Below are 12,146 nucleotides of genomic sequence, written 5' to 3' on the forward strand. Positions count from 1 at the left end.
ATAAAGTAGGGTCAAAGCATGCCACTTTTTGCTGATAAATCATATGTAGAACCTGCTCAAACTGTCAACTGCTGATCAATGATAGTGCCTGCGATGGGTGATGTCGGACAAAGGGAAAACTCCACCACCTTGAGATTACTGGAGCAAGTGGTTTCCATGGGGCAGAGACAGGATCCCTACTTTACTTGGGTGATTCTCTGCATGGGACTCATTCCCTATCCCTCCCAAGGACCCCAAGGAATCAGCAGGCTCTTGTCTTGCAGGTTCTCATCAAGTCAATTGGGCGAAGGGACTCATGGAGATGTCAGGGCAATGGGGTGGTTACAGAATGGCAGCTCCACACATTCCAAGACCTTGGGAGGGTATTTGCTTTGTGCTGTACTTTGCCCCTAGTGTTCACCAGTGGAAAGTTGCATAGGTGGAACTTCTTAATCTGAAAACATTAGCTCAGCCACATTTAGGTATTTATGCTTATTTGAGTTTGCAGGAAAGCAAAAGTGGGGAAGAACCAGCTTAAGGTGAGTTAATAAAAAACACCTGCATGTGGAAACAGCATTTTCTTTGTGTTTTCTTCATGTGTTTAAATATATGTAATGGTTGGAGACAGAGCCTTGATACCACCAGGCCACGTGATGCCACCTGTCTAGGTCCTAGTGGAATACAGACACCTGCGCACCCACACATTGGCACAGTGCAGTAGAGAGACAAGCCTGAGCATGATAGTGACCTTAAAAATCATAGAATCGCAGAACCATAGAATGGTTGGGAGGGACCTTAAAGATCATCCAGTTCTAACCTCTGCCATGGGCAAGGTTGCCCCTGGGGCAGAGAGCTTGGAGAAGGAGGAAAATGGGAAAGTGCCCCTCTGCAACCAGGTGCTCACTGAAAGCAAGCCGAAAGCTGGTTTCAAGACATTCATTGGGGTGTGATGGAGATAAGGGAACACAAATTTCTTGATTGCAATGGGAGCTGAGGGAGCAGTGGGTGGACAGAATACATGGGTGCAGTGCTGTGGTTAACAGGTCCTTGGGTTCTGCTGCAGAACTAAAGGTTTAGTAAAGAAACCCTAATCGGGGTTTTCCATGGTTCAACGTGCCAAGGTTAAAAAGATAATAGTTCTCAAGGTGGAAATGCAGTGTCATCAGGATAGGGTTGCTCAGAATGATATGAAACTGAGTTCTGCTGTTAGAATGCTATGAGAAAAATAAAACCCCATATATACTTGGTTGCAGTGCTGTTGGGAGATGTCAGCAACTCCCATTTCACAGAGTAGATGATGATGAAACTCCATCCACAGCCCCACAGAGACATATGCCACACATTTCCCACTAGTCCTGGAATGGCCATCAGATGCACCAGTTAGGAGTAGCCCCAGTAGCCCCATTTCAGGAAATGAGTCTGTGCATCCCCAAAGCCAGAGGCATTGCTGTGACAATGGGAGTTACTGATTGGTCACAGAGAAGGTGACCAATGACATGGCACAGCCCCATAGCCATACTGGAAAGGGGCACATGGGGTGTGGGACAGGGACATAAGGGCTGGAAATGCTTCTCCTGTGGCCCTCCAGCATTTCTGCCAGCAGAAGTCACAGAAAGCAAAAGTTCAAAAACCCTGCCTTTCACCTCCCTCCCCATGAACTCTCTTGAACTTGGGAAAACCAAATCACCAGGTTCACATTCTTTTCATGTTGTAAAGTTCAACCTCCTCCTGATTTTGACCCAGAGGTTGCCACCAGAAAGGAAGCTCTGGTCCAAAACCAATCCACTCATCTTACATCCCAGAAGCCTGCTGTGGGGCTATTGGCTCAAACCCCACGCTAGAGTTTGTTGTTCATAGGTTTTGACCTGGAGACTGGATACTGATCCAGACTTGGAGGTAGGCCAAGTGGGACAGACCCTTTCAGATTATGCTGACCAAACAGCAGTCTTCTGGTGTTGTGGAATGGCTTCAGGAGCACGGAGGTCCTGGTAATATGTATGAGCATAGCTTGCATGGTAGCACAGACTACATATTCATGGAAAAGTACTAGATGTTGATAGGAGGTCACGATGCCCCTGGGCCAAGTGATAAACAGCTCAAGGCGGACAAGAACTGCTGCAGCTGAGCAACCCAAGCTGCCAAGACATCTATGGGAAACTTCTGTGATTATGTTATTCACCCTGCTTTCAGTGAAGAAGGCTTCACAGGGTTGCTGATAATTGTAACTATAGGTATTTTCAGAATAAGCTGTCCTTGGTAGTCTAGTCTGTTTAGCTTTCCTTTGGGCTCTGTGTTATGCGCTGGCCACGCTGATACGGCGCTCGGGGGAAAGTACACTGTGTGAACCTAGAGAAAAACAGAAGCAGGAGATGGTCTGTGGCGAGTGGGAGAGGAAAAGTGCACTTTGAACAGGGGACACCCTGCCAGCACTGCCTTTCACACCCGCCGCCGACGCATTCCTGTTTGGGTTTCTTAGGATTAGGATGATATCAAGAGTTACCTCCTTCAGGATGGTTTCTCACTGCTGTTAATTTGTTGGGAACTGCTTAAAGTTGTTTTTTCTCTGAGGCTCTCAGCCAATGAGTGTGTGCCATTCTCTGTACGCCCCGTCTTAAAACACTATAAGAATAAGGCTGTCCGGGTAATAAAGTTGAAGCTTGATCACTCATATTGAGTCCTTGTCATGCTTCCCCGCTCGAGAGCAGTGTGAAACATGTAAAGGTGATTCGTGTCAAAGATAAAAAGTCAAAGCTGCTGACACAATACCTTCAGACTGGCATTAATTCCAATTGGTATACAAAGTTACTTAAAGGAGTAAAATGTCCTTGTGAGACATGGAAGGATAGAACTTTATCTACATTTATCGACACCAGTCTTGTGTAACAAAAAGCGTATTCCTCACACCAAGGGGTGAAACTAACACAGACCTTGGAAGATTAGCCTGGAATGCACCAAGAGATGGGGCCAGTGGCCCTTTTTCGGGGTACTTAGCTTGGGGAAGCTAATCCCTGGAAAAGGACCACATGGCGCCAAAGGTGCTACTCCCTTACTGATTTATCTGTTGGACCAGCTGTGTTAAGCTTATCGCTACCCCTCCTAACAAAATACCAGTGAGGGGCTCTTCCCCTTCAAGGTTTGAAGATTTAAATCAAAATCAACCCTTAAGTGTAATCCTCTCTATAAATCAGAGTTTGGAATGTGATGAATATGTATGAACTATACTTTTAAATAGGTATTCTTTCTTTCTTTGCGGTGTGTCGTTGGTGGAGCGAGACTCCCCGGCACACCCAGCGCTGCTTGCTTATTGCTTTTCACCTTTTGATTATAATAAAATATTCTAAAAACTCAGATTGGACTCTGAGCGTTTATGACAAGCAGTCAATCCGGACCCGGAATTCCGCGACAAGTGGCGCCCGAACAGGGACCTGAACCTGGGGACCGGACGACTGGAGGACTGACTCAGGAAGCGAGCGGCCGGATCAAAAGCCCCAGCGTTGTAGTATCTGCGCGTTGGGAGGCACCCGTCTAGACCGACTGAGAGGAGTCTGCTCGAATAAAAAGCCCCAGCATCGCATCTGCGAGTTGGGAGACCGCTGCCTGGACCCGCAGAAGAGGGGTCTGCTCGGATCCGGAGGGCTAAGAAGTGGAGCTCCAAGTAAATCCCGGAGTGGGCGCTGTGAACAGCAGTGAGACGTGAGTTGCAGTGCACCATGGAGGGAGAGGTAGCCCTAAACCTTTTACAGCGCTTCTTAGGGAAGCGGGGGGTAGATTCTAGCACCATTAAGCAAGTGCCGGGGTTGATAGCCTTGGGTAAAGCAGAAGGATTGTTTGCTACTTCAGATGGGTTTTTTTGGGACAAAGAGTGGTGCAGGCTCGGGGATATTCTCTGGTATAAGGTTATTGATGATGATAAATGGGCGAAGAAGTTGATGAAACCATGGCGGGATGTAACGGATTGCATTAAAAAGCATAAAATAGAAAAAAAAGTAGCGGCTCTGGCTTCACGCCACCTAGAAGGCTTGGGTCCTGATGCAGGCCGCATTAAGCCCGGGGTCGACTATATACCAACACCCCACATAGGCGGCCCTGTACCAGTTCACCGTGGCGGTGCCTTGGGAGACGGGTCGGTAGCGGCCCCTCCCGCCCCTCCCCAGGATAGCCTTTGCGATGATGATGACGATGATGGGCCCGATTTGTTTCCACCGGACCCTGGCGGCGGCAACAGCCAAGAGCCGGGAGCTGCACCCCCTCCCACCCCCCCCTCCATCCCCCCCTCCGCGCCTGTTGGCGGGGGATCTGGCTCCACAATGGCTGCTTCGCCCCCCACTGTCGTTCGCGGCCCGCGCCCCTCGCGGCTAAACTGGTCGGCAGTGGCCAGAGAGGCTATGGGTGCTGGGGATATGGGGATGATGAAGGCGGTGAGTCAGGCATTCCCGGTCCTATATGAGCACGGGAATGATGGAGGCTGGCGGGGGGACTATACCCCGATAGGTTGGAAAACCCTTTCCCAACTAAGGGCTACGGTTAATGATAGTGGCTTACACGGAGAGCCCACTAAACAGATGTTAAATTATATCTGGGGGACTAGTGTGCTTGTTCCGGAGGATATCAAGGTGATAGTACGTATGATAATGAGCCAGTCAGAGCAGTTGTTATGGCAGGCCCATTGGCAGAGACTTTGCGAAATTAGTGCTAACATCCCGCGGGCTGACACCGACCCTTTGTTCGGAGTAATAGCCCAGCAATTAATGGGTACGGGGCCATTCGCCACTCCCGGGATACAAATGCAAATGGGACCTGATGTGTGTTTAGAAGGTATGCGGCTCGCGCGGCAGGCAATGGAGATGGTTAGGACATCTGCACCAACTCCCTCATACATGTCCCTAAAGCAGGGCCGTGAGGAGTCTTTTGCCAGTTTTATAGATAGAGTAATAGATGCTATTAATCGAGCTGATGTTCCAGACTGGATGAAGCACGCATTACTTCGTCAGTGCGCAATGGAGAACTGTAACTCCTCCACTAGATCTATATTAATTACTCTTCCTATGGATGCTACTATTGAAATGATGTTAGAGCGCATGAGTAGGGTGCCCGTAGGACCACAGGCACTGCTGGTGGAAGCAGTACGGGAGTTAGGGGGTAAGCTGCTAGAAGCACAGACTCAAGCCTTAGCCGCTTTAGCACCATTGTCAGGGGGAGGAGGGCATAAAGTCAACAAACCGAGACGGGGCCAGAGTCTTACCTGTTTCCGATGTGGAAAGACAGGACACATGAGAAGGGAGTGTAGGGCTAGGGTCTGGTGCAATAACTGCAACTCAGCGACCCACAGCACCCTAGCGTGCCGCTCGTCGGGAAACTCCCAGCCGAGCGCGAAGGGCCGTTGCACGCCGACAACAGTGACGGCTCCAGTGATCAGCTCCCCGGGGAGGGTACCCCCCTCTCCGAGCCAGCAGCACCTGATAACAGCCACCAGCATGCATCCACAAGGGCCTCCGAATTGCGACCGGCAACAAAAGGAAGCCTCGGCTTGGACCTGGCAACTGCAATAGATGTCACTCTCCTTGACAACCGACCCACTCGGATACCTACAACAACTCGGGGACCATTGGTTATATCGGGAACAACTGTAGGTGCTCTCCTGATTGGACGTTCTTCTACTGGACTTTGTGGAGTAACTGTTTTACCGGGACTTATCGATGCTGATTTTAATGGAACTGTACAAATAGTGGCACAGACGCAATTTTCACCTATTCATATTCCAGCTGGTTCTAAAATTGCTCAGTTAGTGCCACTACCTGTCTTGACGCAGGACTTGCAGCCTCTCACTTCTGCAAACCGAGGTGAGAGTGGCTTTGGATCAACTGGAGGACTGGTACTACTTACAATGCCGATGCGACAGCGACCCATTGTTTCTGTCACCCTCTATTCATGCGGACATACATTTACTCTTCGAGCTTTATTGGACACAGGAGCTGATATCACTATCGTGGCCAAAAATCAGTGGCCCTCCCAATGGCCCTTGGAACAGCTCGACAAAGGAGTCCTATCAATAAATTAGTACAAGCCCGAGGGGCTCACAGTATCTTTCACCAGAACGCTAAGGGTCTGCAAAAGTTATATGGGATCAGTTTAAATGAGGCCAGGGGAATCGTACAAACCTGCCCAACTTGTGCCGACCATGGTCCCGGACTAGGGTTGGGGGTCAACCCCAAGGGGCTTGGTCCTCTAGAGATATGGCAGATGGATGTGACCCATGTTCATGAATTTGGCAGACTGAAATATGTGCATGTTACCATATACACTTATAGTAAATTCATTTGGGCTACAGCCCAAGTAGGGGAAAAGGTTTTGCATGTAACTCGACATTTGACAGTGTGTTTTGCTGTAATGGGACTTCCACAGGTAGTAAAAACAGACAATGGCCCCGCATATGCTAGCAAAAGTTTTCAACAATTCTGTAATAAGTGGGGTGTACGACATGCTACTGGTATACCTAACTCCCCGACAGGACAAGCTGTAGTAGAAAGGGCGAATCAGACACTCAAAAGGTACATAAATAGACTCTCCAATGTGGTGGATATTCAAGAACGCCTATCCAGAGCACTCTTTGCAATTAATTATCTATGTATTTTTGGGGATAATGAGGAGACACCTGCACAGATTCATGGGCAGGTGTCTTCTAAAAACAATGTCAGGCCATTCTTTGTAAAATACCGAAATGCAAAAACAGGGATTTGGGAGGGTCCCGCAGAGGTAAAATACATGGGAAGAGGATATATATGTATGCTCACCTCCACAGGTCCCTTGTGGGTTCCAGCCAAATGAACCAAAGCAGCAGTGTCTGTTTCTACTAATTCTGCTAATTCAATTCATCAGGAGCCAGGCAATCTCTCAAATAGCACAGCTGAATGACCTGTGGGTGACTTGGACGAACAGGTCAGACCAGACTGATTTCTGCTTGAGCCTCCAATCTGCCAGGGAACCCTTCCAGACGTGCTTAGTCAGGACTCTGGGTTATAAAGTTGAGATCTTTACTGGGTTTGTAACTGATACATACTGCAGTAATGGCTATATTTTAGAACAAAGTGCATGTCTGATACAGCGTCTGAGTGTCCCTATGCCGTGGAATCCTCAGGAATTAAATCTACTAGGTTCCCAGGCAGTGGGGAGTGCCTCAGGGGGCTGGAGTCAGACATGTTTTTGGTTTAGACAATCACATCAACGTTACAACGTGCAGGTGCAGTTATTCGGTAAAGATTACTTGAGAAGTTGGACGTGTTATCTAATTCTGTCCCACTTTCTAACTCAGCAGGATGGACGATGGTCTCTCCTAAAAATCAGAAAGTGTTTTCTGTGTTGTTTTTCTTTAACAGATAAGATAACTCAGTCATTTCGTTGTATGCTTTATATGTATATTGTATATGTATTGTGCATTGTATATGGTGAATATTGGTTAACTCTCTCTTCCTATGAATACCTTTAAGATAATTGGGAGATAGTTTTGTGAGCAGTCAAGAGGCTAAAATTTAAAGGAATTATAGATAGAGAATGGGGAGACCTATAAGGCAAGGAAAGAGGAGGTTCCCCTGAAGAATACGACTGCTGCCGAGAAGATCATACACCCTGCTGCTCTAAGCAAAAGAGTAGGCAAGGGAGGCAGAGGCGTACAGCGGTGGGGCTATGAGAATGACCTCCGAGGTGAAATCACCTTGACCTTTGTCTCCAAATTTGGAAGGCCTCTTGAAGCTATATTGAAAGGGCTCACTGTATTAATTCAGATTGTCCTCAAAAAAAAAAAATATCTTTTGGATCACAGTCAATCTATATATAATCAACTTCAGTGGTTAAAGGATCAAAGACAAAAAAATATAGGTGGACAAAAAATCCCTTCTAAGATTGGTTAAGATCATTATTCGGGGGTCCTTTCCCATGACTTACAAGTCTTGTAAAGGAGAGTTTGCACTGGCTATTGCTTATTGTAATCATAATTATTGTGCTTCGCATAGTGTATAACTGTAGTATTATGAGAGGTAGTGACAAGGCTACACAGAAAGCTATGCTCATACAAAAAGAAAATGGGGGAATTGTTGTGGAATGGCTTCAGGAGCACGGAGGTCCTGGTAATATGTATGAGCATAGCTTGCATGGTAGCACAGACTACATATTCATGGAAAAGTACTAGATGTTGATAGGAGGTCACGATGCCCTTGGGCCAAGTGATAAACAGCTCAAGGCGGACAAGAACTGCTGCAGCTGAGCAACCCAAGCTGCCAAGACATCTATGGGAAACTTCTGTGATTATGTTATTCACCCTGCTTTCAGTGAAGAAGGCTTCACAGGGTTGCTGATAATTGTAACTATAGGTATTTTCAGAATAAGCTGTCCTTGGTAGTCTAGTCTGTTTAGCTTTCCTTTGGGCTCTGTGTTATGCGCTGGCCACGCTGATACGGCGCTCGGGGGAAAGTACACTGTGTGAACCTAGAGAAAAACAGAAGCAGGAGATGGTCTGTGGCGAGTGGGAGAGGAAAAGTGCACTTTGAACAGGGGACGCCCTGCCAGCACTGCCTTTCACACCCGCCGCCGACGCATTCCTGTTTGGGTTTCTTAGGATTAGGATGATATCAAGAGTTACCTCCTTCAGGATGGTTTCTCACTGCTGTTAATTTGTTGGGAACTGCTTAAAGTTGTTTTTTCTCTGAGGCTCTCAGCCAATGAGTGTGTGCCATTCTCTGTACGCCCCGTCTTAAAACACTATAAGAATAAGGCTGTCCGGGTAATAAAGTTGAAGCTTGATCACTCATATTGAGTCCTTGTCATGCTTCCCCGCTCGAGAGCAGTCAATTCGGACCCGGAATTCCGCGACATTCTGGGACTGCTGAAAAAGAGTGGATCCGTTAAACTCAAACTAAAGGCCCATTTGAACCTCCAGCAAGGGACAAGTACAGATTACCAACCATACACTGCAGCTCAAGGTACAGAGACCAAAGTACTGAACAGTATCAGGGGTGGGTTGTAAACCCCCACAGCAGGTTAAGGGGTGTGTACCACTCCCATAAAAAGGAGTTCTCCAACAGTATGTGAGGAAATTACAGTGTAACCCCCTGAAAATTACTATAAATGGAGTAGATGACCTGGTAAACAGAACATTTGGGCTAGGGGCAGACATTTCAGGAAAAGACTCTAGAGGGACATTCAGGATAATGGTTTCAGGGAATATTAGTATGGGACATCTATCAACGATGGCATCACCCACTGTGATGTCCCTGATAACCCCATGGAACCCTCCAAATGACCCCAAAGTGGCAATTATCAAGGAAATTAAAGACCTAAAGCAAACATTCGAGGTAGAATCTGGATATGGGGACATGAATGCCTGGATAGAATGGGTAAGATCTATCATCCAGTCTCAATCATAGCAATTGTTATGCCTGCACCTTGGGGCAACCAACTGCCCAGGTGGTATACTTTCCATTTGGGTGGACTAGGGGTTTCCCAGGAAATGTATGATTGCACTCTACCAGGAAGAAACTGCCCGGGAAAATGAAACCTGTAAGTCAGTCTCTCTCTCTCTCTCTCTCTCTCTCTCTCTCTCTGGTAGGGGGGATATTAGGATTCCCCCTGCCTTCGCTACGGCTGTTGGTAACCATACAGGATGTTTCTCACAGCAGGGTGTGAATCCTACCAGGCCTCTGGGGAAGTGTGCCCTGCGCACTGAAACCCTGAATGTTACACAGGATGTGATAGGGAACTACTCTAGACTAAGGAACCCCAGGGCACATCTCTGCTGGTATTGTGGAGGGAAAGCCCTATGGTCCACCTTACCCTCTAACTGGGGGGGGCACCTGTGCCCTTGTTCAACTGGCTATGCCATTCACCCTGGCATTCAAAAAAGAAAACCTCTGTAACCCTAGGAGAAATAGAAGGAATTTAGGAATATCATTTGATGAAATAATATATTTTGATTCTATCAGAGTACCTAGAAGAGTCTCTGATGAGCACAAAGCAAGGAACCAGACTGTGGCCAGGTTTGAGGCTTCACTGTTTTGGTGGGTAGCTGTTAATGAAAACAATGTAGATCAGATTAATTATATATTAATTATATATCTGCTACAATCAGCAGAGGTTCATAAATTATACTGGGGACACTATGAAAGGAATTACAGAATAGCTAGATGCCACCAGACAAATGTCATGGGTGAATAGGATAGCATTAGATATGATGCTAGCAGAAAAAGGGGGAGTATGCATGATGCTGGGCAACCACTCCTGTATCTATTCCCAACAATACTGCCTCCGATGGCACCATAACTAGGGCGCTGCAAGAACTCACTACTCTGGCTGATGAACCGGCAGAGAATTCAGGAACAGGCACTTCACATACCAGATGCTTAGAATGTTGGTTCAGTAAAAGGAAAGGAGCAGTAGTATCAATGCTCACATCTTTAATTGCGATAGAAGGAGTCCTAACAGAAATCAGCTGTTGTATTATTCCCTGCATTAGAGGACTGGTCCAGTGTCTCATTGAAACCACCATATCTAAGCAGGTGCCTATAGGGTCACCACTATATTCAGATGAGATGTTAATGTTAAGGGAAGAAGTAGGAGATGGTGATCAGGACAACCTGTCTCCAGAAGAGAAATGTGAAATAATGCCATTATTCACATAGGTCGATTATTATAGCCCTATGTCGCGGTTTAATGATTTTTGTTATATTATTGCCATTCTACATCATAACATCATGTAGGTCCCTTGGGACTTGCTCCTGAGGGGTAAAGGGGTCCAGGAAGCCTGGATGCTCCTCAAGATGGAAATCTTAAAGGCGCAGGAGCAGGCTGTCCCGGAGTCCCGTAAGTCAAGCCGGAGGAGAAAAAGACCAGTGTGGACGAACCGGGATCTTTTGTTGAGACTCCAAGAGAAAAAGAGAGTCTATGTCCTCTGGAAGATGGGTCAGGCTACTTGGGGTGACTACAGAGAACTGGCCAAGATCTGCAGGCAGAAAATTAGAAATGCTAAAGCCCAGCTTGAACTTAGACTGGCTACTGCTGTAAAGGAGAACAGGAAACCCTTTTACAAATATATTAACAGCAGGAGAAAAACTAAGGAAAATTACCCTCCTTTACTCAACGAGGCAGGGAATGTAACCACAGATGATAAGGAAAAGGCTGAGGTTCTCAATGCCTTCTTCACATCTGTCTTTAATAGACAGAACAGTTGTCCACAGGGTACTTGCCCTGACCTGGAAGTCCGGGATGGAGCACATAATGCACCCCCTGTGATCCAGGCAGAGACGGTCAGAGATCTCCTCCATCTGAACTGCCACAAGTCAATGGGGCCAGATGGGATCCACCCAAGGGTGCTGAGGGAGCTAGCAGAGGTGATTGCCGAGCCACTTTCTGCCATTTATCAGAATTCCTGGTTATCTGGAGAGGTCCCACAAGATTGGAGGCCTGCCGATGTGATTCCCATCTACAAGAAAGGCCGTAAGGAAGACCCGGGGAACTACAGGCCTGTCAGCCTGACCTCGGTATCAGGGAAAGTTATGGAACAGATGATCTTGAGGGAAATCACACGACACGTCCATGGCAATAAAGGGATCAGACCCAGCCAGCACGGGTTCACCAGGGGCAGGACATGCTTGTCCAACCTCATCTCCTTCTATGACTGGGTGATCAGACAGGTAGATGAGGGAAAGGCTGTTGATGTAATCTACCTGGACTTCAGCAAGGCCTTTGACACGGTCTCCCACAGTATTCTCCTGAAGAAACTGTCAGCCCGTGGTGTGGACAGGTTCACTCTTCTCTGGGTGGAGAACTGGCTGGAGGGCCGTGCCCAGAGGGTAGTGGTTAATGGAGTTAAGTCCAGCTGGCGTCCTGTTACGAGTGGTGTCCCCCAAGGGTCAGTTTTGGGGCCCATCTTGTTTAATATCTTTATTGATGACCTAGATGAGGGAATTGAGTGTACCCTCAGTAAGTTTGCAGATGACACCAAGTTGGGAGGATGTGTCAAACTGCCTGAGGGTAGGGAGGCCCTTCAGAGGGATTTGGATAGGCTGAACAGCTGGGCTGAGCTCAATGGGATGAGGTTCAATAAGACCAAGTGCTGGGTCCTGCACTTTGGCCACAATAACCCCATGCAATGCTATAGGCTTGGGGCAGAATGGCTTGAA

The sequence above is a fragment of the Cyrtonyx montezumae genome, unplaced genomic scaffold (assembly GCF_038088225.1).
Source record: "Cyrtonyx montezumae isolate F1298 unplaced genomic scaffold, pur_monq_1.0 scaffold_53, whole genome shotgun sequence".
In the NCBI taxonomy this organism is placed as follows: domain Eukaryota; kingdom Metazoa; phylum Chordata; class Aves; order Galliformes; family Odontophoridae; genus Cyrtonyx; species Cyrtonyx montezumae.